This window comes from Hypomesus transpacificus, chromosome 6 (genome assembly GCF_021917145.1).
Source record: "Hypomesus transpacificus isolate Combined female chromosome 6, fHypTra1, whole genome shotgun sequence".
NCBI lineage: Eukaryota > Metazoa > Chordata > Actinopteri > Osmeriformes > Osmeridae > Hypomesus > Hypomesus transpacificus.
In genome coordinates this window covers 1,245,021-1,271,399 of record NC_061065.1, presented here as the reverse complement: position 1 = coordinate 1,271,399, position 26,379 = coordinate 1,245,021, and positions in this window count along the sequence as shown.

Genomic DNA, 26,379 nt, shown 5'->3' with positions numbered 1-26,379 from the left:
AACGTTGTCCATGGGACCAAAAAATAACGTAACCAGCCGACCAAGGTACAACGTCGCGGCAACGTTGTCCATGGGACCAAAAAATAACGTAACCAGCCGACCAAGGTACAACGTCGCGGCAACGTTGCCCACGGACCTAGAAATGACGTTACCAGCGGACCAAGGTATGACGTCGCGGCAACGTCGCCCACTGGTCTAAAAATAACGTAACCAGCGGACCAAGGTACGACGTCGCGGCAACGTTGCCCACTGGTCTAAAAATAATGTAACCAGCCGACCAAGGAACGACGTCGTGGCAACGTTGCCAATGGGACCAACTGGCAACATTCCCTTTATAACGTTGCTACGACGTTGCCACGACGTTGCCAGAAGGTAACGTCGCGGGTTACCAACTGAGCACTTACTGGCAACGTTGCCGCAACGTCATGTGTTAGCTGGGTAGTGGTGCAATCCATGTTAAAAGGTGGTTGTAAGTTGGGTTTGGGTTTTCTTATTATCTCAGAAAGAAACAAGGATTGCAGAGCCTGCCTTTGGACTTAGTAATGCTACTTAACTAATCCCCAGCCTTTGCTGCAAAGCCAATATCTGACGGCTATCAATCACCTCCATCAAAATCGAGGAACTTACTTTTTTTTGTCTTTTGTCAGAAAATGCACTCAAATTGACCCACAGTCTAGATACTGTTGTCTCTCCCAACACATGCAGACACATGCACACACACGTACATTCTGAAGGTAATAGCATACTTAATATGTAATCTACACTCTATAAACCACGGTACTCAATTAGAAACTCAAAAGGTCCACTCACCAAATTTCCATTCAGTCGAGGGTCCGGAACGGACCATGGTTTATTTTTCTTGCCCTTACCTCTCCCATTGACTACCATTCAAAATTGACTTAGGTTTAGGCACAGTGCCCGTGCCCCTGGGCATCTTTCTCCCATAGACCAGAGTTCGGGGGGTACTTTTGTTCAGTGTCTATTCTTTGTGTCATAGTGACGTTTCACGTTAGCTCTACCACTTTTGACAAGGGCAACCATCTCATTGCAGATTAAACACATCGGTTTTGTGCTCCCCACCGGCAACACAAATGCGTTCTTGTCAGTCCATTCTGTCTGAAATTAGCGATTTCAGAATCAACTTTTCGCTGGGTTTTGTCACGCCATAATTTTTTCTAAGGAAGAACAGGTAGGCTAGCAACCATTAGCAAATCGATTAGCCTGCGTTGTTGCGAATGACAAACACAACCTGCGTGACCCACAGAGGTTGCGGCCAACGTTGAGTGAGTGAGTTGTCATGGTGATTGCTATTACAGCTCCTGATTGTATCTTTGGATTGGACACAGAAGATAGAAACCATATCTAGTAGGAAAACCTTAGACATAATAAATAGTGTACAGGCTATAAAAAAATTTGCCGGTTAAAATGGAAACATTCCGTCAAAATGAATCAACTCCATTGGCTAATAATATATCGTCTAAAGGTCCGGTTCCGGATAGGAAGCTGCCTGGGAAGCACCCTATCAGAATTTTGCTGCCTCCGTTGTTGGGAGGAAAACGCAATGCAGCTAGCTCTGTGATTGGTGGTCCAGCTATTAATTTAACAGAGGGCCGCTTGATAGAAATTCAATGAAAGACTGATTTCCATTGACAGTATAATTGACCAATCATATCTTCCCTCTAAATGGGTGGGCCTTGTTATTGCTGACTTTATGACAAGTTCTGGCCGTTGTGGGAACAGAGAAACGCGATCACAAGCTAATAAACTAACTAGCCTGGGCTGCGTTTCCCGAATCCATCGTACAACGAATCTTAGTTTTACGGGCCATTCCCAAAGACATTGTAGCTAAAGTGTCTCTTGAAAATTCGTTAGCTCTTGAAAGCCTACTCCAGGGGCGAATCGACGTTCCCACTTTTGGGGGAGCTAAGCCCCTAGATAAACCTATTATTTTTCCTGTGACCCAGCAAAACTAGGGGGTCTGGGGGCATGTTCCCCCAGAATACATTTGTGAAAATATCCTTTTAAATAATGTCCTCTAGTGGGTTTTAGGAAGATAAATGAACAAATTTAGATTTAAAATATTAAGATTTCTTTTTTTTTTTGGGGTGGGGGGGGGCTAATGAAACTTTTGGAGGGGCTCCATTCCCCCCAAAATGGGGCTAGATACACCCGTGGCCTACTCCTTACGAGCATGTTCGGGAAACTGACAAAAATATCGATGGTTTCGTTGTTTTGCTCGATCGTTGGTACGATCCATCGTTATCGGGAAACGCAGCCCTGTTCGTTCGCTTCACAAGTGAAGCTGCGAGTAGCGCCGTTTTCTAGGTTAACCTTTAATGAGATGTTGGAGTTAATTGGCAAAGGAAGACCTAAACCAGAACTTAATTTTGCGCAGAAAACCAAAGCTTTTGAGAGTAAAGAATATTTTGTGCTTATTAAAGTAATGTCTTATGAACTTAAAAGTTTGCTTAGGCTTCACAGGGTGTGGGGAACAGACTGCATTTTGTGTATTAATCACTTCATTTCAGAAGCAACCTTGAAACCGGGCTGAGACGGCACCCGAGCAGGTGGGACGTGCCAGCAAGAACAACTCCCTGATGCATGAGAAAGCTCAACCTTCTTTTCCTCTTTCAGGGACGTGCACAGGAATTTTGAAGGGCAGTTGCTCTGGCCTGAAAAAAGGGCAGCCCCCCCCCAACAAAACCCAAAATCGTGATAGGATTTAGACATTTAACCATTTTGAATGAAATAATTCATGTGATGCATTACTTTTATCAATTATTCTTCTTGTTAAAACGAAATGTTATAAACTAACCAACAGCAGACATGTAGCTTAGTTTTCCTACCAAAATATTAGCATCTGATAACGGGCTGGTTGTCTGCTAGGCAAGCTAGCCATCTGATTATTTAGGCTAAACATGGCAAACTGAGCCTGGATTTATGAAGATTTTAATTCATTTCATAAAACTTGATGATGATTGTTCGTTTGTTATACATTTGTACAACTTAAAACTCACAATTTCTGACAACGTCAAAGCAGTTTTTTTTATCTACACAGAACAAAACAACCGTGACCGTCTCTTAAGGGCAAAAAATGGAGGCTCAGGTGGCGGTCGCGTGCAGTACCGCAGAGTAGGGGGCATATCCCCCCCTCCCCCTGCCACTTTCATTGCCCATAGGCTTATTGATTGGAACTGAATAAGGCTACTTTATGAAATGTTTCGGTTGGCGAGGTCTACATGAAATTCTGCAGCTTTTTATTATTATTATTTTTTCAGCTGTTTAAATTGACTATTTATTTATTTTCCCTCCGAGGGGCACTTTGACTCGAGGAGGGCAAACGGGCAGTTGCCCGGGCAACCTTAGCCATAACCTGTGCATGTCCCAGTGCACAGTATAATATATGCTGGGGCGGGGACAGATAGTTAGTTGGACTTCGTGAACAAGCACAAACTCTGTTGCGGGTAGGGAAACGTAGACAATCCCAGAGCTCTGTACTTGTTGATTTCCAACTGCTGCATTAAAGCTAATATTATCGGACCTCTGCGACTCCAGAACTCTTTCTAGAACACAGATTTGTGGCATTGGATACTATTATTACATATTGGAATAGACACAACAATTAGAGTCCTTCAAGAGCCTATGTTAGTGTTGTGCAGAATGACCAGTCAATCTGTAGGCCATATGTACCAACGCAACGTCATTATGAACAATTAGCCTACCGTAATTTAGGTCAGAGGCCCAAGGTTTAAGACTCATGGTTCGCTACTAATCAAGACTGTGCTAAAGAGCAATTGAAAAATAATGTAGAGAAACAATGTTTCTGTAGTGGTACTACAACCCAATTCCAGAAAAGTTGGGTAGTGTAAAATAAAAAACTGAACACAATGATTTACAAATCTCATAAACATATTAGGTTATTCACAATAGAACATTTAAAACATGTCAAATGTTTGAACTGATGAAATTTTAAGGAAAGAATAAGGTCATTTTGAGTTTGATGGCAGCAACACGTCTCAAAAAAGTTGGGACAAGGCCATGTTCACCACTGAATAGCATACCCTCTTATTTTTTAAAACAGTCTGTATCTGTCTGGGATCTGAGGAGACCAGTTTCTGGAATTGTGGGAGAGGAATGTTGTCCCTTTTGTGTCTGATACAGGATTTTTGCTCCTCAACAGTCCTGGGTCTTCTTTGTCATATTTTTCGTTTCATGATCCACCAAATGTTTTTAACTGGTGAAAGGTCTAGACTGCAGGCAGGCCAGTTCAGTACCCGGATTCTTCCATTATGAAGCCATGCAGTTATAACAGATGCAGGATGTGGTTTAACATTGTCTTCCTAAAATATGCAAGACCTTCCCTGAAAAATATGTTGCCTCGATGCAAGCAAATTTTGCTCTATATACCTTTCAGCATTGATGTTGCCTTTCCAGATGTGCAAGCTGACCATTCTATAAGCACTAATGCCCCCCCCCCCCCCCCATACCATCAGAAATGCAGGCTTTTGAACTGAGCGCTGATAACAAGCCGGTTGGTCCCTCTCCTCTTTTGTTCGGAGGACGCAGCGTCCAAGGTTTACAAAAATAATTGGGTGTGCTTTGCCTTCGGCAAGCACAACCATTGTTATCTCACATATATATTATTATTATTAATCTTCTTTTTGCCCCCCTAAAACTTTGTCAATATTTGGACTACATACACAATGCCTGTGTCAAAATGTTTGTCTTGGTCGCGATTGAGTTGCTTGTATTGGGATTTACGTTCCGTTGCACGGTTTAAGTAGAAATTACATTACATTCTAATGTGTACAATACAAGCTAATATCATTAAGGAAGTAAATCTACTTTCGGAAACAGTAGTCTACTATTTCACTGAAGCATTAGCATCATGACATTAGCCTCTGTTGCCCGGGCAACACATACTACAGCGGTCTATGATGCATCTGTTTTCAGTCGTTAAAATAAACATTCCTCACAAATACATTTTCGTTGTAGGATTTATTATGACATTAGATTACAAGTAAACGATTTGTGGGTGAAATTATCATTACCTGTGGTTTCAAACCAGTGTAGCTCACTGCATTGCTGTAGCCTAGTCTAGTAGCTAACAAAAATATCTCCACAGCTGTTTCCAGTACTAGTTAGTGATGTGTCGTTCGTGAACGATTCGTTCATTTTGAACGAATCCTTATAAGGACTCGGGAGTAACGAGTCCTCTCAACGAGTGATTCGTTCATTTCCCGACTCGGTCTTTCTACGAGTCTTTGGATCATTTTTCACGTGACCTGCATAGGCTCTGTAGCTAGAGGAAACGAACGATTCGTTCCTTTCCCGACTCGGTCTTTCTACGAGTCTTTGGATCATTTTTCACGTGACCTGTATAGGCTGTAGCAAGAGGAAACGAACGATTCGTTCCTTTCCCGACTCGGTCTTTCTACGAGTCTTTGGATCATTTTTCACGTGACCTGCATAGGCTCTGTAGCTAGAGGAAACGAATGATTAGTTCCTTCCCCGACTCGGTCTTTCTACGAGTCTTTGGATCCTTTTTTCACGTGACCCGCATTGTATTTTTTAGTAGAGGAAACAGTTTCCTTATTCCCTTTCGCGTGGCCGCTGTTTTAGTAAGACGTGAATGAATGATATTCGCTCAAGTCATCATACTGACTGGTTTTGTTATTTTCACTTTACATTTACACTTACAGTTTAGTGCAGTGTAATTGTTTGACGTGATAATTAAATGCTAGTGTGATAATACATGACCAAATCGTACAAACTCATGATACATTATTTTAATGCAGGAATTTATTTTGAAATAGTATTTGCTGGTGCACATGTCATGCACTAACCTACAGTGGACGTATAGGGGCTATACGTCCTTTGCAGTGGACGTATAGCCCCCAACCCCCCCCCCCCCCCCCCCCCCCCCCCTGAAATGAACAAATGACTCGAAAAAAGATTCGTTCATTTTACTGAACGAGATTCAAAGAACCGAATCAGTAAAAAGAACCGAACTTCCCATCACTAGTACTAGTAGGAAGTTAAACGGCGGCACATGTTTGCCACTAACCTTACTTAAATAAAAAGTCTTTCAATAGGTGAAACTATCTGACTAGTCACTACCAACCTGAACTCCATTGCTACAGCCTAAACCTTGTCAATCTGTTCATGAAAATAATTCATTTCAGCCTAGACCGTACAACGGAAGTAATGTTAAATCGAATTCAACCAACGCAATCGCTACCAAGACAGTCTAGCAGTAGTAGTAGCCTACAATTTACCGGGGCAGCTTCTCCACACAGGGCTATATCGCATTTTGCCTTGTTACTGACAATGATCGCAACCACTGACATTTTTATGAATGAGTGATTTTCCCCTAAATAAATGTCAAGCTTATTTACGTTTTTGGGGGCATATTTTCAGTTAGCCTATGGTACTATTTGAATCGCGATTCCATCTGAGATAGCTACTGCTAGTAACATCGTCGTTAAAATAAGCTTCAAAGGGGGTTCTTTATTAATGAATGAATGCAATATGAGTAAGCTAAATGCCTGAAAATATCACAAGACGGGAAAAACCATACAGGAGCCTGGTGGCGAGGTACAGTGAGGTAGCTACAGTAGTGCAATGTTACTGATAGTGCAAACAGTAGCTGAAAGTGACAGTATAAGTGACTATTGTGCAGTAAATCAATGTCCATTTCAGTGTCCATTCAGAAGCCTGATGGCCCTTGGGTAGAAACTGTTGTCCAGTCTGCGTGTGCGCGACCGGATGCTGCGGTAACGCCTGCCAGAAGGCAACGGGGTAAAGAGACTGAAGGATGGGTGGGAACAGTCTCTTAGAATCCTGCCGGCTTTCCGTAGGCAACGTGTGTGGTAAGTGTCCTGTAGGGCTAATAAACTAAATAAACATTCCTCACAAATACATTTTCGTTGTAGGATTTCTTATGACATTAGATTACAAGAAAACGATTTGTGGGTGAAATTATCATTACCTGTGGTTTAAAACCAGTCTAGCTCACTGCATTGCTGTAGCCTAGTCTAGTAGCTAACAAAAACATCTCAGCTGTTTACAGTAGGAAGGCACTAGGAAAATAGGACGCGAGTGTCTCAGAAATAATATAGAGCTATTTGTCTTCAAGGCCAACCAATGAGAATATTGTGAATAAAAACAACACAGACACAGGTGGCAAATAAACAGGCAGATGTTAGCCTTGCATTGTTTGAAAAAGAAGAAGCGGGAAGCCATCTAGTATATAAGAGGCAGATGTTGGATGTTGGATCATATCACACCATGGAAAACCAAAGTCGTCCGCACGTCTGGATCGTTGGCAGCTCGTTGGTCTACTGGCTTGCGCGGCACGTGGAGGAGGTCGGACTGTACCCCGACCTTGCACTGGAGTGCCATATTGAATGGGTAGGGGTGAGGGGCATGAGGTGGGCAACACCAGGGGCCTCATGTATAAAGGATTGCGCAGCTTTCATACCAGAAGATGGCGTACCGCCAAAACTCGAAAAGTACCTACGCACAGAAATATTCACATGTATAAAACCGGTCGTACGCCAGGTCCTGCCCTTTCCTTTATAAATCACAATCAACGTGAGACTGACCGCACGTGAACGAGCCACTGACCCCGCCTTGCCTCCTCCCATAAATTAATATGCAGATGGCCTATAAATGCGCTCCTGAGGTCATTTTGTTGTCTGAATTACCATATTTCCTCGAAGAAACGCCGCACCAAAAATGAACGTTAAACGCCGCGGCGTTTATTCGAAGAAATACGGTGACTGTGAGATCGAGGTTCTGACAACAGAGGTGGAGACGAGAAAATGTGTCCTGTTTGGCGGCCTGTCATCAGGTATTAGTGACAAAAGAAAGTCGGCAGAGTGGAAAACTGTCACTATTTGTGCCCTTTCTTGTTTTTAACCTGCAACACTTTGAGATTTTGCTAAATGTAAAGTGCATTACAAATAAAATTATCATTATTATTATAGGGCCATCAATGCTGTGGGTTTAGAGAACCGGACCAGGGCAGAAATTAAGAAGAAATGGTCCGATATAAAACTTTAAATGAAGAAACGAAAGGTGGCGCATCGTAACAGCATGGCAGCTATAGGGTTAGCGTGACATGCATTTCCTGAGTGTTTTGTAAATCGTTTGACAGCCTCAAGTTTAACAGAAGTTATTATGTGGTGGCGGTATAAACAGAAGGCTATATAGCATTTACCGTTTCGGGTTTTGGCATTTTGATGTGATCATCCACATTAATGATCAAACTTTTATTTTTATGTTTTTTGAATAGTCAAGTTAACATGGGGGAAATGCCCACCCACACCCTTTCGATTTTGGATTGCTCCAGTTGAATGGTATTAAGGCCGTCCTCAAAGTGAGTGTTAACTATAAGGATTTTTTTTCTCGAATTGCTTAACAGCATTCTCACTATTGTTTTCCTGTTTCTTTTTATTATTATTATTATTATTATTGTGAGAATGCTGTCTCTCTTTATTATTGTGAGAATAAGCATTCTCACTATTGTTTTCCTGTTTCTCTTTATTATTGTGAGAATAAGCATTCTCACTATTGTTTTCCTGTTTCTCTTTATTATTATTATATCAACTTCTTAGTTCTTCCGCCGTTTTTTTCAGTAGGCTAAATCTTTTTTTGCGTCATGGACGTCCATAGACTGACGGCGATGGCTGCTGATCTTTGCATGGAAGGACGGATGAGGATGCTGTTCAGAGTGCCGTCCATAGAGGGAGCATATATTTTGGACGGCGTCATAGCCGTCCATATGGACGGCGATGCTGTTCGGAGTGCCGTCCATAGAGGGAGCATATATTTTGGATGGCGATGGATTAGCAGGGACGTGCGTCGTTAGGGGGAGCATAGATCATGGACGGCGTCATAGCCGTCCATATGGACGTCCATAGAATGACGGCGATGGCTGCTGATCTTCGGACGGCGATGCTGTTCAAAGTGCCGTCCATAGAGGGAGCTTATATTTTCGACGGCGATGGATTGCATGTTTAGCAGGCTGTTGAGCTAACAGAACTGCCGAAGGCTACCATAGCATGTAACTAGCTACATTAACTTTGGATGACTCAATCTTTTGTCAAGTTAATTTGTATGAATTGCATGTTAGTGTAGGCCATATATTTACGCCTTTATTATTATTTTTACATAATCAGCAGTATAATCTCATGACAATATAGACTTGAAAAACAATATGTTATGGTTAGGGTTTGCCTAGATATAGGCTACATATATTTTAATTATTTCGAGAATTGTTAATAAAGACTCAATTAAGATTTTAACATTGTGTTATGACCCTATGAAATACATTGCCCTTTATGTCTTTTAAGCCGTCAGTTTAAAGTGTTTTATGGGTGGATTTGGAGCCACCAGTCAGTAGCTCCAATGTTGCGCACAAACCACTTTGAGCAGAGACAAATGCAAAACGTAATAGCCTATAGGCCTAACACTCCAAATTTTTAAATTTTAAATGAGTCTTTATTAACAATTCTCGAAATAATTAAAATATATGTAGCCTATATCTAGGCAAACCCAAACCATAACATATTGTTTTTCAAGTCTATATTGTCACGAGATTATACTGCTGATTATGTAAAAATAAATAATAAAGGCGTAAATATATGGCCTACACTAACATGCAATTCATACAAATTAACTTGACAAAAGATTGAGTCATCCAAAGTTAATGTAGCTAGTTACATGCTATGGTAGCCTTCGGCAGTTCTGTTAGCTCAACAGCCTGCTAAACATGCAATCCATCGCCGTCCAAAATATAAGCTCCCTCTATGGACGGCACTTTGAACAGCATCGCCGTCCGTAAGATCAGCAGCCATCGCCGTCATTCTATGGACGTCCATATGGATGGCTATGACGCCGTCCATGATCTATGCTCCCCCTAACGACGGACGTCCCTGCTAATCCATCGCCGTCCAAAATATATGCTCCCTCTATGGACGGCACTCTGAACAGCATCGCCGTCCATATGGACGGCTATGACGCCGTCCAAAATATATGCTCCCTCTATGGACGGCACTCTGAACAGCATCGCCGTCCGTCCATCCATGCAAAGATCAGCAGCCATCGCCGTCAGTCTATGGACGTCCATATGGACGTCCATGACGCAAAAAAAGATTTAGCTGCCTCTCGTTTTTTTTGCCTTCAACTAGTCCTGCATACTTTCACCGATTCCTACAATTTTTGTATCAAAACGTTCAGCTCCTTCAGGAGATGTTGGCTATGACTTCTGGTATTTCTCACTTTTATACTTTTTAAAGAATTAAGGTTTTTGTGCAAATTATTGTCCCATTAAAAGTAATGGTAAATGATTTCAAATCATTAAAAAGCTTCCTCCTCTTTCAACTTTAACTAATTCAGCATACTTTAAGCTAGAGACACCATTAAACCTTTAAAATGTTCACAAGACATTCAGCTCTTTCAAATATATTCAGCCATTTTTTAATTGTAACAGTTTGAAATACATGAAAAATTTAGCCCCTTCTTGATTTTTCTGATTGAGCAGCCAGCAGTGGCACACTCTGCTGGCTGCTCTTTTTCTGATATTCAACTAAATTGTCAAACAAATTCCTCTGACGTTCATATAGTTTAACTTACATAAAAACAAGTTTTACCTTAAAATGTAGTAAAAGTTGTCCTCTTTCAGCCAATTTAACTACTAAAGAGCTCACATTTATAGATTTTCAGCTTTGAGCCTTGAAGCGAGAGCAGCCTTTCAAATTCTCTCACTAACTTCAATGGAGAGGTGGGTAAAATTCGTCAGAGAATTTCGAAAGTAGACGTGTTTTTAAACTGCCGGTAGAGTCGTATTTCTGACCGCACATACATATAAAGGACATTTCTGGTTTCGGCAGAGTCTTGGGTCTCGGAAAATATCCTCATTTTTGGGATTGGACGTATAGTTTTGCGTCTAGGTTAACTTGTTTGAGGTGTGGATTCCAGCTAAATGTGTTTTTTCTCTTTGCCCAGCTCGTTAGCGATCACAGCTGCGCCATCACCGTGGCAACCAAACAGACACGCACCATGAAAGCAGAATTGGGTGACGTTTTGAAAACTGCCAAAAGAGTTGTAGCCTACTTCTGACCGCACAGACACATAAAGGATGGTTTCGGCAGAGTCTTATGTCTCGGAAAATATCCTTATTTTAGGGATTGGATGTACAGTTTTGCGTCTGGGTTAACTTGTTTGAGGTGTGGATTCTAGCTACATTTCTCATAATCGAGCTAGCACGATGGCTCTCCATAACTAAAAACGGTTCGACTTTTTTTCCACAATCGACCAAACAAGATATGTACATTGAGCTTAAAGTGTAGGTACATAATCTAGATCGTTTTTATTTTAGCAAGTTTTACAGAAATCTGCAAAAATCGAGGCTCACTGTCATAGCTGACCGTCACGAACAGCCAAACCAGGCCTTGGGTAAGTGTTTGCTGCACTGCTGGCGTTAATCCTACGAACAAACGCTAAGTAACTGGAAAACTTTTACTGTTATTTGATGATATTGAACACATATGTAAAGTAACTTGTCTTTACTCTAAATATCTTCTCAGTTTTCAATTTGAAGTTGTACATCTAGCTTATGTAGGAAATCTTCCAGTGCATCCTCTAGCTTCACGCCTTCGGTTATTATTCAATTCTACGGTGTTAATACATACCACTTTGACACACTTGCAAGAAATTATCCGCTGCATAGATGTATCATGATCTTGTTATTTATGTATAAAAAACTCACCAGGGACAACGACAACATCGGCAACCCTGCACTATGAATTATTATTTTGATGTCATCTCAAAGTGTCTGAACAGGACTGGGTGTGCAGTTACGCAAGATTAGTTTCTCCTCCGTCTTGAACCTGAAACCTAGATTGTAGGTTAGAAATGTTGCCAATGACCAACGGTTGCTACCTTTTTCCAGCAAGTTCAAGTCATTCTTATCTTCAAATTCGTTCAACCTAGACTTCAGCAACTGGAGCCGAGTGCACCAGCTGGGCGTACGCCTGGACGTACGCTACGTCCGACGTAGAATTGAAAGTTACGACTAACTGAAAGTTACGACTAGTGCACCAGTGTGATTTAAGCCCTTTGTGTGCTGCACCTGGGTGTACATTTTACGCCTAGTGAGGAGCAGGCGTAAGTTGGAAAATCGGATCAATCCTATCCATGGTAGCCTAATTAGGGCTAACACTAGTTTGATCGCACATGCAGCGCGTCTTGTTAATAGGCAACATGGAAAGGGCATTAAGGCGAGAAAGTTGTCCGTGGTAGCAGAAATCCACTGTTAATTTTGTTGTTGATCGATTTCCAGCTGATTGTTTCTGTTTGTTTGTGTTGATATTATTATACATTTCCCCGTGAACACGCTTCTATTCTCAGTATACAAACTATATGTTTTCTAATTTCTCTATCAGTAAAATTTATTTTCCTTTTCTTTAGTTTTTCTTTATCCATGGCTTGTTTTGAAGGGAGATATAAAGTGCGCTTCGGATAGGCTAAGAGAATGTCTAATAAGCCCGTGGACTGGCTCTGATAGGCTCTTAAATGTGTTGCTTGGCAACGATCTACGCTTTCGCATTTTCACCAGGACGCGCACCTTAAGACCAGACGTAGCTACCACCTTGGTCTGTAAAGCTTGGTGCACTTGGTGTAAATTCAAATCACAAAGTCGGACGCAGCTAAGACCGACGTGACCAACCTTTTTACGCCCAGCTGGTGCACTCGGCTCCAGGTTTTCTGCTCAATTTTCACATTTTCCTGCAGCTCATCTTTCTGAAATGTTCCCCTTTTTGTTTTGCATTTTTCTTATTCTTTTCTTCTGTTTTCTGCCTTCATCTTGCTCCAGATCCTTTCAAAAATACTTTTCACAGCAGTACCTTCCAACTGCCAGTACTTTTGCATTTTTCTTATATTTTCTGTACTTTTCTGCCTTCATCTTGCTGCAGGTCCTTTATAACATACATTTCAGGCCTTTTGAAACTCCAGCAAATAATCTTTATAATAATTATTATATATTATAAATATTTGTTATGCATTGTTCCTCTTCTTTCAGATTGTTTTCACTTTTTGTTTAGCATTTTTCTTCTCTTTTTTGTAGTTTTAAGCCTTCGTCCAGCTCCAGCCCCTATTTAAAATACCTTTCGGGCGCTTTGAAGCTTCAGCTTATAACTTTCTACAAAATGTTCAGCTTTTTTAGGATGGTCAGCTATCCCCATTCAGGTTTTCAGCATTCTCACTGCTGTTTCGCAGGAACAGCCTTTTCTAGTTATTATTTATTTTTGCCCCCTTAAAACTTTGTTAATATTTGGACTACATAGACAACCTAGGTATGAAACGTTTCGTCTTGGTAGCAATTGAGTTGCTTGTATTGGGATTTACGTTCCGTTGCACGGTTTAAGTAGAAATTACGTTTTTGTGGCGAAATGTGAAGCTAACGGTGGCTAACTTGCTAGCCACACTCACTGACGCCACTAACGTCACGAAAACTCCCGTAACTATCTGAAGCAGAACATTAGTTTAGCAGCTCGTTAACTTCTGGGAGATGGTTAGGCTAAATGCTTTACTGCAAGGCAGCTGCAGAAACGCCACAAGCAAAGAGGCCTGGGTGATAACTATTTGCAAATTTTATTTTGTGATATGACACACAATTGTAATGTGTAATGTACAATATAAGCTAATATTATTAAGGAAGTACATGTACTTTCGGAGTGAACAGTAGTCTACTATTTCACTGAAGCATTAGCATCATGACATTAAACTCTGTTGCCCGGGCAACACAAACTACAGCGGTCTATGATGCATCTGTTTTCAATCGTTAAAATTAACATTCCTCACAAATACATTTTCGTATTATGACATTAGATTACAAGTAAACGATTTGTGGGTGAAATTATCATTAGCTGTGGTTTCAAACCAGTGTAGCTCACTGCAATGCTGTAGCCTAGTCTAATAGCTACTTAGCTAACAAAAACATCTCCACATCTGTTTACAGTACTAGTAGGAAGTCAAACGGCGGCACATGTTCGCCACTACCCTTACTTAAATCAAAAGTCTTTCAATAGGTGAAACTGTCTGACTAGTGGCTACTAACCTGAACTCCATTGCCACAGCCTAAACTTTGTCAATCTGTTCATGAAAATAATTCATTTCAGCCTAGACCGTACAACGGAAGTAACGTTAAATATAATTCAACCAACGCAATCGCTACCAAGACAGTCTAGTAGTAGTAGGAGAGAATGTCTAATAAAGGGAGAACTCCCACTCTAAGGAAACCTCCGGGTTCTGAACTGGTTGCAGTTCCACTCTAGTTCCATATGAGGGCGCTAAGGGTCGAGTGCAGAATGAATGGAGGTCTATGGAGCTATAACCCTCAAAATCCACTTTTCTCAGGATATAATTTTTTGTCTAGTAATTTTAATTCTGAATTCGAAAGGGAAGGCCAAAAAAAATTAACACCGCTGGGTGTTAGATTTTTAAAAGTCGTCTTTCTGTTCTAAAAAGCTTTTTAAAATGTCATTGACGTCATAGATATTGTACGGCTAAAGATACTGCTTGATGGCAAGCTCTGGTTTCTTCCACTTTTCTCTCGAGGCATCGACAACTCAGCTGACAGGTTAGGCTCCCCCTGTTAATACACATGCTAGAAAGAATTTGGGCTTGCTAATGTCTTGGAAAAAAAAAAAACTTGCGTTGTCTTGTCTTAAGAATTTCAGTGCCCAGTCTAACCTTGTGTTGCTCTGTGCACCTGACAAATAAAAGACTTGAACTTGATGTTGTTGTTAATGTTGCTAATTCTCTGACATTATGATTCCACTTCGGATGCCATCAAGCGGGATCTCTGGTCGTAGTCAGTCCTTCACTAACCAAACAGCATTCATCAGCAGAATGCTAGCGTGTTATGGACAACAACGACTCACCCTGTAAGAAATCTAAAGGACATAAGTACTCGTTCATTCAACTTTTGACCTAAAATCCGTGTTGAAAATGCAAATACTACAATAAAATCTGAGATTTCTCAACGACAATCAGGTGAAAGAGACACATTTTGCAGTTTAGCTCCATAGACTCCCATAAATTTTGCACTCGACCGCGATCACTCCCAGTGGAACTCTGGTGGAACTGCAATAACATTCGGTACAATGGGGCTTAATAGGGAGTGGGCAGGCTCTCCTTAAACAGGCTCTGGTAGTAGTAGCACAGGCTCTGGCAGTAGCCTACAATTTACCGGGGCAGCTTCTCCACACAGCAGGGCTATATTGCATTTTTCCTTGTAACTGACAATGATCGCTACCACTGACATCTTCATGAATGAGTGATTTTCCCCTAAATAAATGTCAAGCATATTTACGTTTTTGGTGGAATATTTTCAGTTAGCCTGTGGTACTATTTGAATGGCGATTCCATCTGAGATAGCTACTGCTGGTAACGTCGATGTTAAAATAAGCTTCAAAGGAGGTTCTTTATTAATGAATGAATGCAATGAGTAGGCTAAATGCCTGAAAATATCACGAGAAGGGGAAAAACTTACAAGGACATTTAAGTCATAGAGATTAGGTACATTTTTACACCGGTCTGCCAAATGTATTCGTTTTGATTCAACTATGAGGTTGCTGATCACCATTCCCTCTTGCAGGGGAAATGAGAAGACAACCATTTCATTCTACTCTTCAATCTTTGTATTTTGAGTTGTAAATGAGCAGAAAAAAAAGCTTTTAAATATATGTAATCTTTATAAATAAGTAGGCTATGCATTTTTATATAAAATATACAGAAATATCAGTTGTAAAATGTAATTTAAATACGGACCCCACCAACCAACGCAAGTAAGCACACAAGCACACTATTTATTTGCACAACAGGGAACATTATTAGCCGATCGCTGATTTACCTGAGCTTAATGAGCACAAGGACAAAGGCCTTGATAATCTACAGTTGCCTGCCTTTTCAAGTAGCCATTTTACAAATGGTTGCAGACATCCATTTGTATTTACGGTATTTAAATCAGATTCAAGCTTTTTGTAATGAACGTTATTATGTTCATGACATGACAAACTTAATTAAAGCCTGTATAATAAGTGATATCGTGGCATGTTAAGGCGTCATTGTTGACGTCTTCTGGAGCAAAAACGAATAAATCATGTCTGATTACCACAATATTGTTATGGTTATGTAACGTGATGCCAGTTTAAACCACAATGATGGCATTTACAATAACTGCAAGCTGGTAATAGTAAAGCAACACTCGTCATCATTATAATTATCAAGTCAAAGATGAGTCTTAAACTTTACTTTGGGTTTTTAAAGAAAATGCACGGGCAAAAACAGAAAGAAGAAGGGATGTTACGTTAGGTACATTCGACTTCATGCAGCGCCGGGGTCGCCTGCAGCCCGGCTGACCTGAAGCAGCCAATGGCTTTCTCAGCTTCAAGGCAGCCGGTTGCAGCGCCGGTGCTGCATGAAGTCAAACACACCCAATTTCACTTTGAATCGACGCAACGTCATACACGCAACGCAGCAACGAAATACACGTGCGACCAGTGTTGTATTGAAACAAAGTAGAAATACTTTGTTACTGTACTTAAGTTGTTTTTTTGGATATCTGTACTTTACTACTTATATTTCTGTTTACTTTTACTTCGCTACATTTTGCAAAGAAAACTGATACTTATACTCCAATACATTTCCCCTGAAACCTTTGTTACTAAAAAAACTGTGGTAGAACACAGACTGCAAGCAGGTTTGGCGAATCAGTGGTCCAAGCGCATGTTAATGCTCTATGACCGTTTGCAAAAGCCCCGCGCCCTTAGTTACTGTTGCTACGTCTTTTGAACTCGCTCATGCACAACACTGTCTGTCAGTGCCAGTGATTCTTTTTGGAGTAATATCTTTGCGATATCCTCCAGATCAAGGCAAAATGGACTGCAATATTCAGTGGAAGGATATATCCAAAACATTAAGACCAACAACGAAGGGGACACAACAATAATCGAAGCAAAAGTATACAGGTCTCAATCAAAAAATGAAAAACCCCACGACCTCTTCATTTAATGCCACCAGCACAACCTTATAGACTGTAGTCATGTTCTTTCACCACTGGGTAAGATCTGTACATAATATTTCAGGCAAGCTAATAGACTACAACATTTTTATTATTCTTTATTCCATCTCTGGTGAGGTATCTAGCTAGCTTGCTAGCACTAGCTAGGACGGTGACAATCTAAAGTACAGTACGGTTAGGGTTGCCACCCGTCCCTTAAAATACGGAATCGTCCCGTATTTGAGAATAAAATAGCGCGTCACGTTTTGAATCAAAGCGGGACGGTGTTTGTCCCGTATTTCCAGAGTTGTCTTCAATGCAGCATCCCATACAAATCATCCCACCCGCAGTTGTGAAGACTCATCCTATTCTACCCCTGATTGGGCAATACTCGCTGCCATCGTTGGTTTGATCGGTTTGTTTTAGGTTCACGCCCAATCAGAGTCAGAGGAGGGCGGGTCTCTTGGCGGAGAGTCAATTTGAAGGAATGGCAGAGGCAACCTCAGATACCCCCCGCGTAATAAGAAGTACACTTATAAAAGAAAGTAGGCTTGACATGCTCCAATACGGCACACTACTACTTCTGGTCCACTGATGTTATCATGTTCATGATCAGGGTTCTAAATTAACACCCGCCAACTGCGGGTTAAAATTCATTTTGGCGGGTGTTAATAAAAACTCACTAGCCAGTTTGGTACGTGAATGATACAAAAGGCTCTGTCCTCAGCATGGTTCTCCGTCATTTATCCCCCTGGCAGTACTTCCTACATTTCCCATGAACACTGTGCCATAATGCTACGTATTAACGTTTTATACGCCCATTGGCTGCGCGCAGTTTTAAAGGTCACATGACATGAAAACATCATTTTAGGAGGTTATTTAACATTAATATGAGTTCCCCTAGCCTGCCTTTGGTCCCCCAGTGGCTAGAATTTTCGATAGGTGTAAACCAAGCCCTGGGTGTTCTTCTCCGCCTTTGACAAAATGAAGGCTCAATTGCTCTGTTTGAAAATATCCTCCTAGTGACGTAGATAGGAGCACGGTTACCTGCCCTCTCTCTGCTTTGACTGCCCAAAACATCTGGCCGCCCATGAGAAACTGAGCTAGTACCACCGTGCAAGGGCGAGTGCGATATCGGTTTTTCATGGAGAGACATCGTTGCCAGCAAACAAACGAAGCCTAACAGTTGCTCAGTGCTTGGATGTACAAATGCAAGTACAAGTCTTTTTTTAGTTCCTTCATCCGAGCCTCTGCACAACCAGTATCTCAATTTTATTTTCGCTGGAAATGCACCGACACAACTTCCCAAAGATTTCACAACTGTTTCCACAACTCGGGACAATACAAAGCTGGCCTTGCTGAACTTAAATTCTGGATCATTACTAACTCTCCTTGGTCAAGCTACAAACCTAGGACAAGTAAGTTAACTAACGCTATATCATTTTGTTGCTTTACTGTATATTAGGGTGACCAGAAACATGACCCTGAAAAGGAGGACACTTGGGTCCAAAAAGGAGGACAAAGGGTCAAAAAGGAGGACAACCCCAAAAAGTTGTTGACGGGGGGGGGGGGGGGGGAGGGGGGAATAAAGAAGAGTGTTCGACAGACCTAGCATTATCCTTGTGCAGTTGCGTATCGCAGGCATGCTTAAAGCCCCTTTCCACCTACTACTCACGTCGATGTCAATGCGACAGAACTTACAGAAGGTATGATATTGATCTTTGCTGCTCTTATGGCAAAGTGGAGTTGTGAACTCCGCGTAGGTTAGAAGGAGGTCTTTCTATTTGGCATCGGAAAACTTACGCAAGTGGTAAATTGCGACGGTGGGCAGGAAGGGTCAAAAAGAAGGACAAAAGGGCGAAAAGTCGGACACGCAAGAGCGGTCCGGACAAAAGGCTGGAAAACCAGACTGCCCGGTTGAAATCCGGACGTCTGGTCACCCTATTGAAACCATACATCAGGGGTCGGCAACAGGTGGCCCGCGGGCCAATTGTGGCCCGCCAGCGATTTTATTTGGCCCGTCAAAATATTTCAGATAATATTAGTTTTTTATCGTTTTTTTCCCCGTCGACTTTTATTTTGAAACCGGAAACTGGGTATAGTGTCATTTACTTTTCGGAAGCATTTTTTCGGTATGTCATCGTTACCATAGACATATGATCGCTACACCTCACGGATGACAGATCGCCTGAGGAGAAAGCCACAGTTATGGCTAGTAATCATGGGCGGCGCTAGCAGGTGCTTCAGCACCCTCAAGAAAGACCAAAGCACCCCGATAGCACCCCCTAAAATATTGCTTGTTAATTAATAGTGTCAGGCCCGGAGTGGCCATCGGGAGATTAGGGAGAAGTCACGGTGGGCCGCACTGCTCGCTTATAAATTAGGCCAGAAGATTGCTTTCTCTTAGTTATTTCACACATCAAATAAAAGGATATGTCTCAAGATTGTTAAGTTACTGTGTGACTGATAAGTAAGCTAATAGGCTACATTAGGTTTTAATGGAATTAAGTGCATGATCAGACCGTGCATTAAAAAGTGCTGTTTTCAGTTGTCGCGCATGCTCTCTTTCTCAAACACAAGTACGTGTACCAAGTTGTTGTTATGGAGACAACCCTAAACCATCATTTATTGTTGTGGAGGGAGTTAGCTAGATTAAGCTGATGCAAAAATAATAAAATGGAAAGGAAAAAGACCCCAGGAGGAACTGAAAAAGCCAGGTAAAAAAAGAAAGATCTGTCACTTCATAAATCTAGGTTCCTGCAAGGGTGGGAAAAATATGTTTTCTCAAAAGCCCTGAATATTTCAGGTAAACGTTTGGTTTTTATTTTCCGTAAAATATAAGAATATGGCTATTTCTCGTCCCATTTTAATTCAGATGCTGATTTACATGTACCGTTTAGCTGAAATATGAAAAGTAAAAAATTACAGTTTTGAGGTTTGTCCGCCTCGCTTGACATCTTGCAATGACTTCTGGGAAATCAGAAGCGTTCTCGCTGGTCAAGTCACCATCTGATGCATCCTCGATAAAAGGGGCGGATCAGGAACATTTCCGGGTATTTTTGGCGTTCTTGGTGACTTGTGTTCTTTGGATTGGAACCGTACTTGGACAATAAAAGATGACGTCAAACGAGTTCGCAAGAATACAAGAACGGAAAAAAACGGTGATTGATAAACAGCCTATGAGTCCAAGGTAATGTTTATATTAGGCTAGGCTACATAAAGCTTAAAAAACTATTTGCACTGAAATTGATGCAAAAAAAAATGCTCGCGCGTTATGTGAAGTTCCGATTTCACCTCACATCAAAACCGTGACTAGGTCCTAGTAATCCTATTCTCACTGGATGAGAGACAGTATTTATGTGCACTAACGATGACGACCCACCACGTTGGGATGGTAATGATAACCATGTTGATAGAGAGAGTTCGTTAAAATAATGAAATTATTCAAACAGACCACCAATGGGCTCATTCACATGGTTTATTATCATTAGTTATTTGTAGTAAACCTACCCATTTTCCATGTAGGCCTAGTTGTTGCGAGTGCATGTATTGCAAGGGCACCTATTGCAGCGTCTTAATAGACCAATTATCACCCTACGTCACACAACTGTAAAACAGGCTCAACTGCGCGTGTCGGTTGCAAAAGACGAACTTCTCCCCGGTCTATTACACTTGGAGTGTCGATCAGGTCATCATATATCTCTGGCCACTGGATTGCAGGGCTTGATATTAACTTTTTGAGGCTTTTGGCCTTTGGACAAATACATTTACTTTTCTATGCACAAAAGTCACTTGACCCCGATACCCTTAAATAGACTGACCAAGTGATCGGGCAAAACTAGCCTGGCTAACGGAGGTCGCTTTCTCAGGCAAATGAAGAATGAAACAGGCTCAGTTAAAGAAATCCGAGATTCTGGCTATCTTCATCAGGCTCGTATCTACATTAGGCAGTCCTCCCTGACGTTTCTGGTGTATAATGGAGTGAAATACAACATTGTGCACACTGCCAGTGAGCGAGCCTGGTTTACGTCAAAACGGTGTAACGGGGACACAGTCTCACTCAGATTGCCAGTTTAAACAAATCAGAAAAATAATTGGACCAGCTGGCTAAAAGCAGAATTCCCATATCTCTTGAAAGCTGCCCCGCTCGACTTTTTAGATGTAAAATTGACAGTAAAACTGTAAAATTATGAACTTTGTGACATTACGTGAAGACATGGTTGCCGCTCGACTATGAGGTCTGTACCGGGCGTGATTCTCACTAAAATTTCAAGACTTTCGTGACCCAAATCAAAATTTGGGTCTGATGCGACAGATCAATGGGTAATCGCTTTCTCTCTTAAAGGCTGTCCTCTTCGACCTTTTTGGTCTTTTTAAATCTCTATTCGTATTATCCCCGTGGTCCTTTTGCCATTTAAAATGCTATCCTTTCCCGGAGTTGTCGCCCAACTGGTTACCCTCTAACTGGTTTCCTAGCTGTGCGTTCACGCATCAGTCTTCCTCCATCACCAGATTTGTCACAAATTCACAAACATATTAATGGCGATTTTCAAGTCGGATCTCATATTTGCTGCTGCGAATATGAAAGTATAGGCTACGTGCGCACTACATTACATCCATTCACGACAAAATGAATGGAGAAAAATTAAAACATTTGCATGCTCGCATGAAGTGGGATTCGATCGCACTAGAGCAAAAAAGCGTTCCACATGGCAGTCCGTTGCCTTACACTGAGAGCCATCTGGCTTACGAAAATGAAGTTAAATCGATACGTTTTTATTAACTACGTTGGCCTTCAGGTAACATCTTGTTTTGGCTTCTTCTAAATCAACTGGATCCCATAGACACTACCCGAATATAGGCTACTAATCACGTATTTGGGGTTGTTTCGAGCCAATAGCCGTATTTTCCACGACATCACAGCTCCTTCTGACTTGTGAAAGAAGTTTTGGGCCTATATGTACAATGAATGTGTTTCAGGAAGAAGCTTGATACAATGTATGTTAATTCAACTCCATTTGGTAGAGATACCACCTGTAGTTTTATAACACCTAACTAGGAGACATGAAGTCTAAGAGACATGAAGTCTGGGTGACCTGATAGGGTTCTTGTCACCTGGGGGGAAGAGACAGTTGGTCTGAAGAAAATGTGGATTCAACTGTATTGTTCTAAGGATTTAACCAATGACAGAAGAGAATTGGTATAGCTTCAGGTCTGTAGGATGGACCAATGGCTTTTGAGAACTGTTGTATCTATAAAATGGTCTGTTGAAGAATGTTCTGGGGGGTTCAGGGCCATCAGCTGGGTAGTGCTGGTGGGCTGGATTCTCCCGGTTCCATTCTAGAATGCTAGATGGAGCTGTATGGAATTGTCTTTGTGTTATTGTCTTATGTTTGTGTGCTGATGATGTTATGTTGGTAACGTTATTATGTTTAAACCTACGTCAAATAAACATTAACTCTATACTTCACCCAACTTCAGCTTGAACAATTGATCAAAAACTACCACGACAGACTCCACATATAAAAAATGTATACTAATAACGTCGCTGCTAACCCAGATAATACGATCAAAATAGCCTACGCGTAACCCTTTGAAACACAACATGAGTCCATTCGTTTCCTAAGCGATTTTGTGTATGGCTGAGTGTTTCTTTACTGTATCTTTTGAAATCAATTCATTTCATAGTTGTATATGTAGCGAGCACTAGCGTACATTTCAGCCATTCGCCAGGACAAAATAAATGGAAGCTAAGAAAATAGGAGATTCGAGTGGGATTCGATTCCATCAGCAAAGCACTTCCAACATTGGAGTCATTTGCATTACACCGCGAGCTAGTGAAGCAGATGGGGAAATCGGGTATTCAGTCACAAATCTCTACGTTGGGCTTCAGGCAACATTTTGTTTTGGCTTCTTCTGAAACAACTTGTTACCGTTGACACTACCCGAATGTAGGCTACTAAACACGTATTTGGGGTTGTCTCGAGACAATAGCCATATTTACCAAGATATCACATCCCCGTAATGACACCACATATTGCAAAGTAATATCGTCGCTGACAATATCAGCTTAAATGCGAACAATGCATGTGTAGTGCTTCACATGATCTGTTCTGACCTCACCTGGTCTGTTCGGACCTCACCTGGTCTGTTCACACGGACAAGGTGGTCAAAGCGGCCCGTAAGCGCCTCTTCTTCCTGAGGAGACTGAAGAAGTTTGGTATGGACTCAGTCATCCTCACTAACTTTTACAGATGCACTATCGAGAGCATTCTGACTGGTTGTATCACAGTGTGGTATGGGAGCTGCACAGACAGGGACCGCAAGGCCCTACGAAGTGTGGTCCGTTCTGCTGAGTTCATCATCGGCAGGAAGCTCCCAGCCTTACAGGACACCTACCACACACGTTGCTTAAGGAAAGCCGGCAGGATTATAAGAGACTGTTCCGCCCCATCTTTCAGTCTCTTTACCCCGTTGCCTTCTGGCAGGCGTTACCGCAGCATCCGGTCGCGCACACGCAGAATGGACAACTGTTTCTACCCAAGGGCCATCAGGCTTCTGAATAGACACTGATATGGACATTGATTTACTGCACACTAGTCACTTATACTCTGTCACTTTCAGCTACTGGTTGCACTATAAGTAACATTGCACTACTGTACCTCGCCACCAGGCTCCTGTATGGTCATTGACCTAGTCAATGATCTGCAAATTTGCACTATTGTACTGTACTCCACTTAGGTTAGAAATAGGTTATAGGGTTGATACAGGTTTTATGTGCATTTAGGGTTAGTATAGTGTACTATTTATTGTTATCTGTAATTTAGGACGTTTTTGTATTAGGGTTAGTATAGTCGATTATTTATTGTTATCTGTATATTTAGGAAGTTTCACTTATTTAAGCTCAGCATAGATGTAAATTATGTTCCGTGTACTTATAAGTTATGTTATGCCAGGTGCTTGCGTTGTCTTGTCTTAAGAATTTTAGTGCCCAGTCTAACCTTGTGTTGTTCTGTGTACCTGACAAATAAAAGACTTGAACTTAAACACATAATAAATGAAATATGATGGCAAAACAAGTGTTGTGTGTTTGTTAGAAACAAAATACAAATGTATGTGTCATAGAAACCTCACAAAGTTAGCCTACCTGGATGCTCAAATACGTGTTTAGCAGCTTACATTCGGGTAGTGTCAATGGTAACAAGTTGTTTCAGAAGAAGCCAAAACAAAACGTTGCCTGAAGCCCAACGTAGTTAATAGATTAGTGACTGAATACCCGATCTCCCCATCTGCTTCGGTAGCTCGCGGTGTAATGCAAATGACTCCAAAGTTGCAAGTGCTTTGCTCGTGGAATCAAATCTCATGCGGATCTTTAATTTTTTTTAGTTTCCATTTATTTTGTCCTGGCGAATGGCTGTAATGTACGCTAGTGCTCGCTACATATACAACTATGAAATGAATTGATTTCAAAAGATACAGTAAAGAAACACTCAGCCATACACAAAATCGCGTAGGAAACGAATGGACACATGTTGTGTTTCAAAGGGTTACGCGTAGGCTATTTTGATCGTATTATCTGGGTTAGCAGCGACGTAATTAGTATACATTTTTAATATGTGGTGTCAGAAGGAGCTGTGATGTCGTGGAAAATACGGCTATTGGCTCGAAACAACCCCAAATACGTGATTAGTAGCCTATATTCGGGTAGTGTCTATGGGATCCAGTTGTTTTAGAAGAAGCCAAAACAAGATGTTACCTGAAGGCCAACGTAGTTAATAAAAACGTATCGATTTAAATTCATTTTCGTAAGCCAGGTGGCTCTCAGTGTAAGGCGACGGACTGCCATGTGGAACGCTTTTTTGCTCTAGTGCGATCGAATCCCACTTCATGCGAGCATGCAAATGTTTAAATTTTTCTCCATTCATTTTGTCGTGAATGGATGTAATGTAGTTCGCACGTAGCCTATACTTTCATACTTTCATATTCGCAGCAGCAAATATGAGATCTGACTTGAAAATCGCCAGTAACATGTTTGTGGATTTGTGACGAATCTGGTGATGGAGGAAGACTGATAAGTGAACGCACAGCTGGGGAACCAGTTAGCGTGGTAACCAGTTGGGCGACAACACCGGTTTTCTGCAACCACGTTGCGCGCGCATCCCGAATGTTTACAAACAAATAATTGGTCTATAGGCAGTAACCCAGACTCCAGCCCGCCATCTAGTGGCCTCAATGAAGACTCTGTCGAACAAAGACGGGCAGTCTACCTGCGGGAGTCCACTGAGGAAGGCCGATGGGGCCGGATCACCTATCTGGTAAGTATCACCTTATTCATATTTATATTATATACTACCTAGAACATTTTCATAGTTGGCATTTGTTTCCTTAGCATTCCTGTTCATTACACTGCCCGTAGACGTAGATGTGTCACAAAGCATATACGGTCAACTTCTAACCTTCACTACCTATCCAGATTTTCTCCACCTGCACTCTCTCTTTCTTTAGGGCTCTGGAACTGCCAGTCTGCTGTGAACAAGGCAGACTTCATCCCGGCGTTTGCATCCCATGTTTCTCTTCATGCCTTTGCGCTGACAGAGACGTGGATCCGCCCAGAGAACACTGCAACTCCAGCTGCTCCCTCCGTCAACCACTCCTTCACTCATTCACCCCGCTCAACCGGGGACAGGGTTGCTTCTTTCCCCACATATGACATACACATCCACACCACTCCCTGGTACTGCCAAATCATTTGAACATCATTATGTTATGCTAACTGATCCTATCAAAGCATGCTTAATTGTTCTTTATTGCCCACCAAGACCGCTAGCCGACTTTGTGGAGGAGCTGGACATGCTCCTCAGCGTCCTCCTGGATGATGGAACCCCCCTGATAGTCCTTGGGGACTTCAACATCCACCTCCAAGGAACGCAGGCCGTCGACTTCTTGTCTCTCCTGATTTCCTTTGACCTGACGCTGCTGAGCACACCGGCGACCCACGAGGCAGGTAAACAGCTAGACCTCGTCCTGACACGTAACTGTATCACTGACTTAACCTCTGTAACCCCACTGCACACTTCTGATCACTACTTTATCCAATTATCTGTCTCTCTCCCTCCAACTCCTCCTACCTCCCCTCCCCTTGTAACTTTCTGGCGCAAACTCCGATCCCTATCTCCCTCCCATTTCTCCTCTATTGTAACATCCTCCCTCCCTCCCATTGACGAGTTCTCGTCCCACCCCACTTACACTGCCACCGACTCCTTGTTAACCACTGATGACTGCATCACTCGACTCTCTCTGTCCCC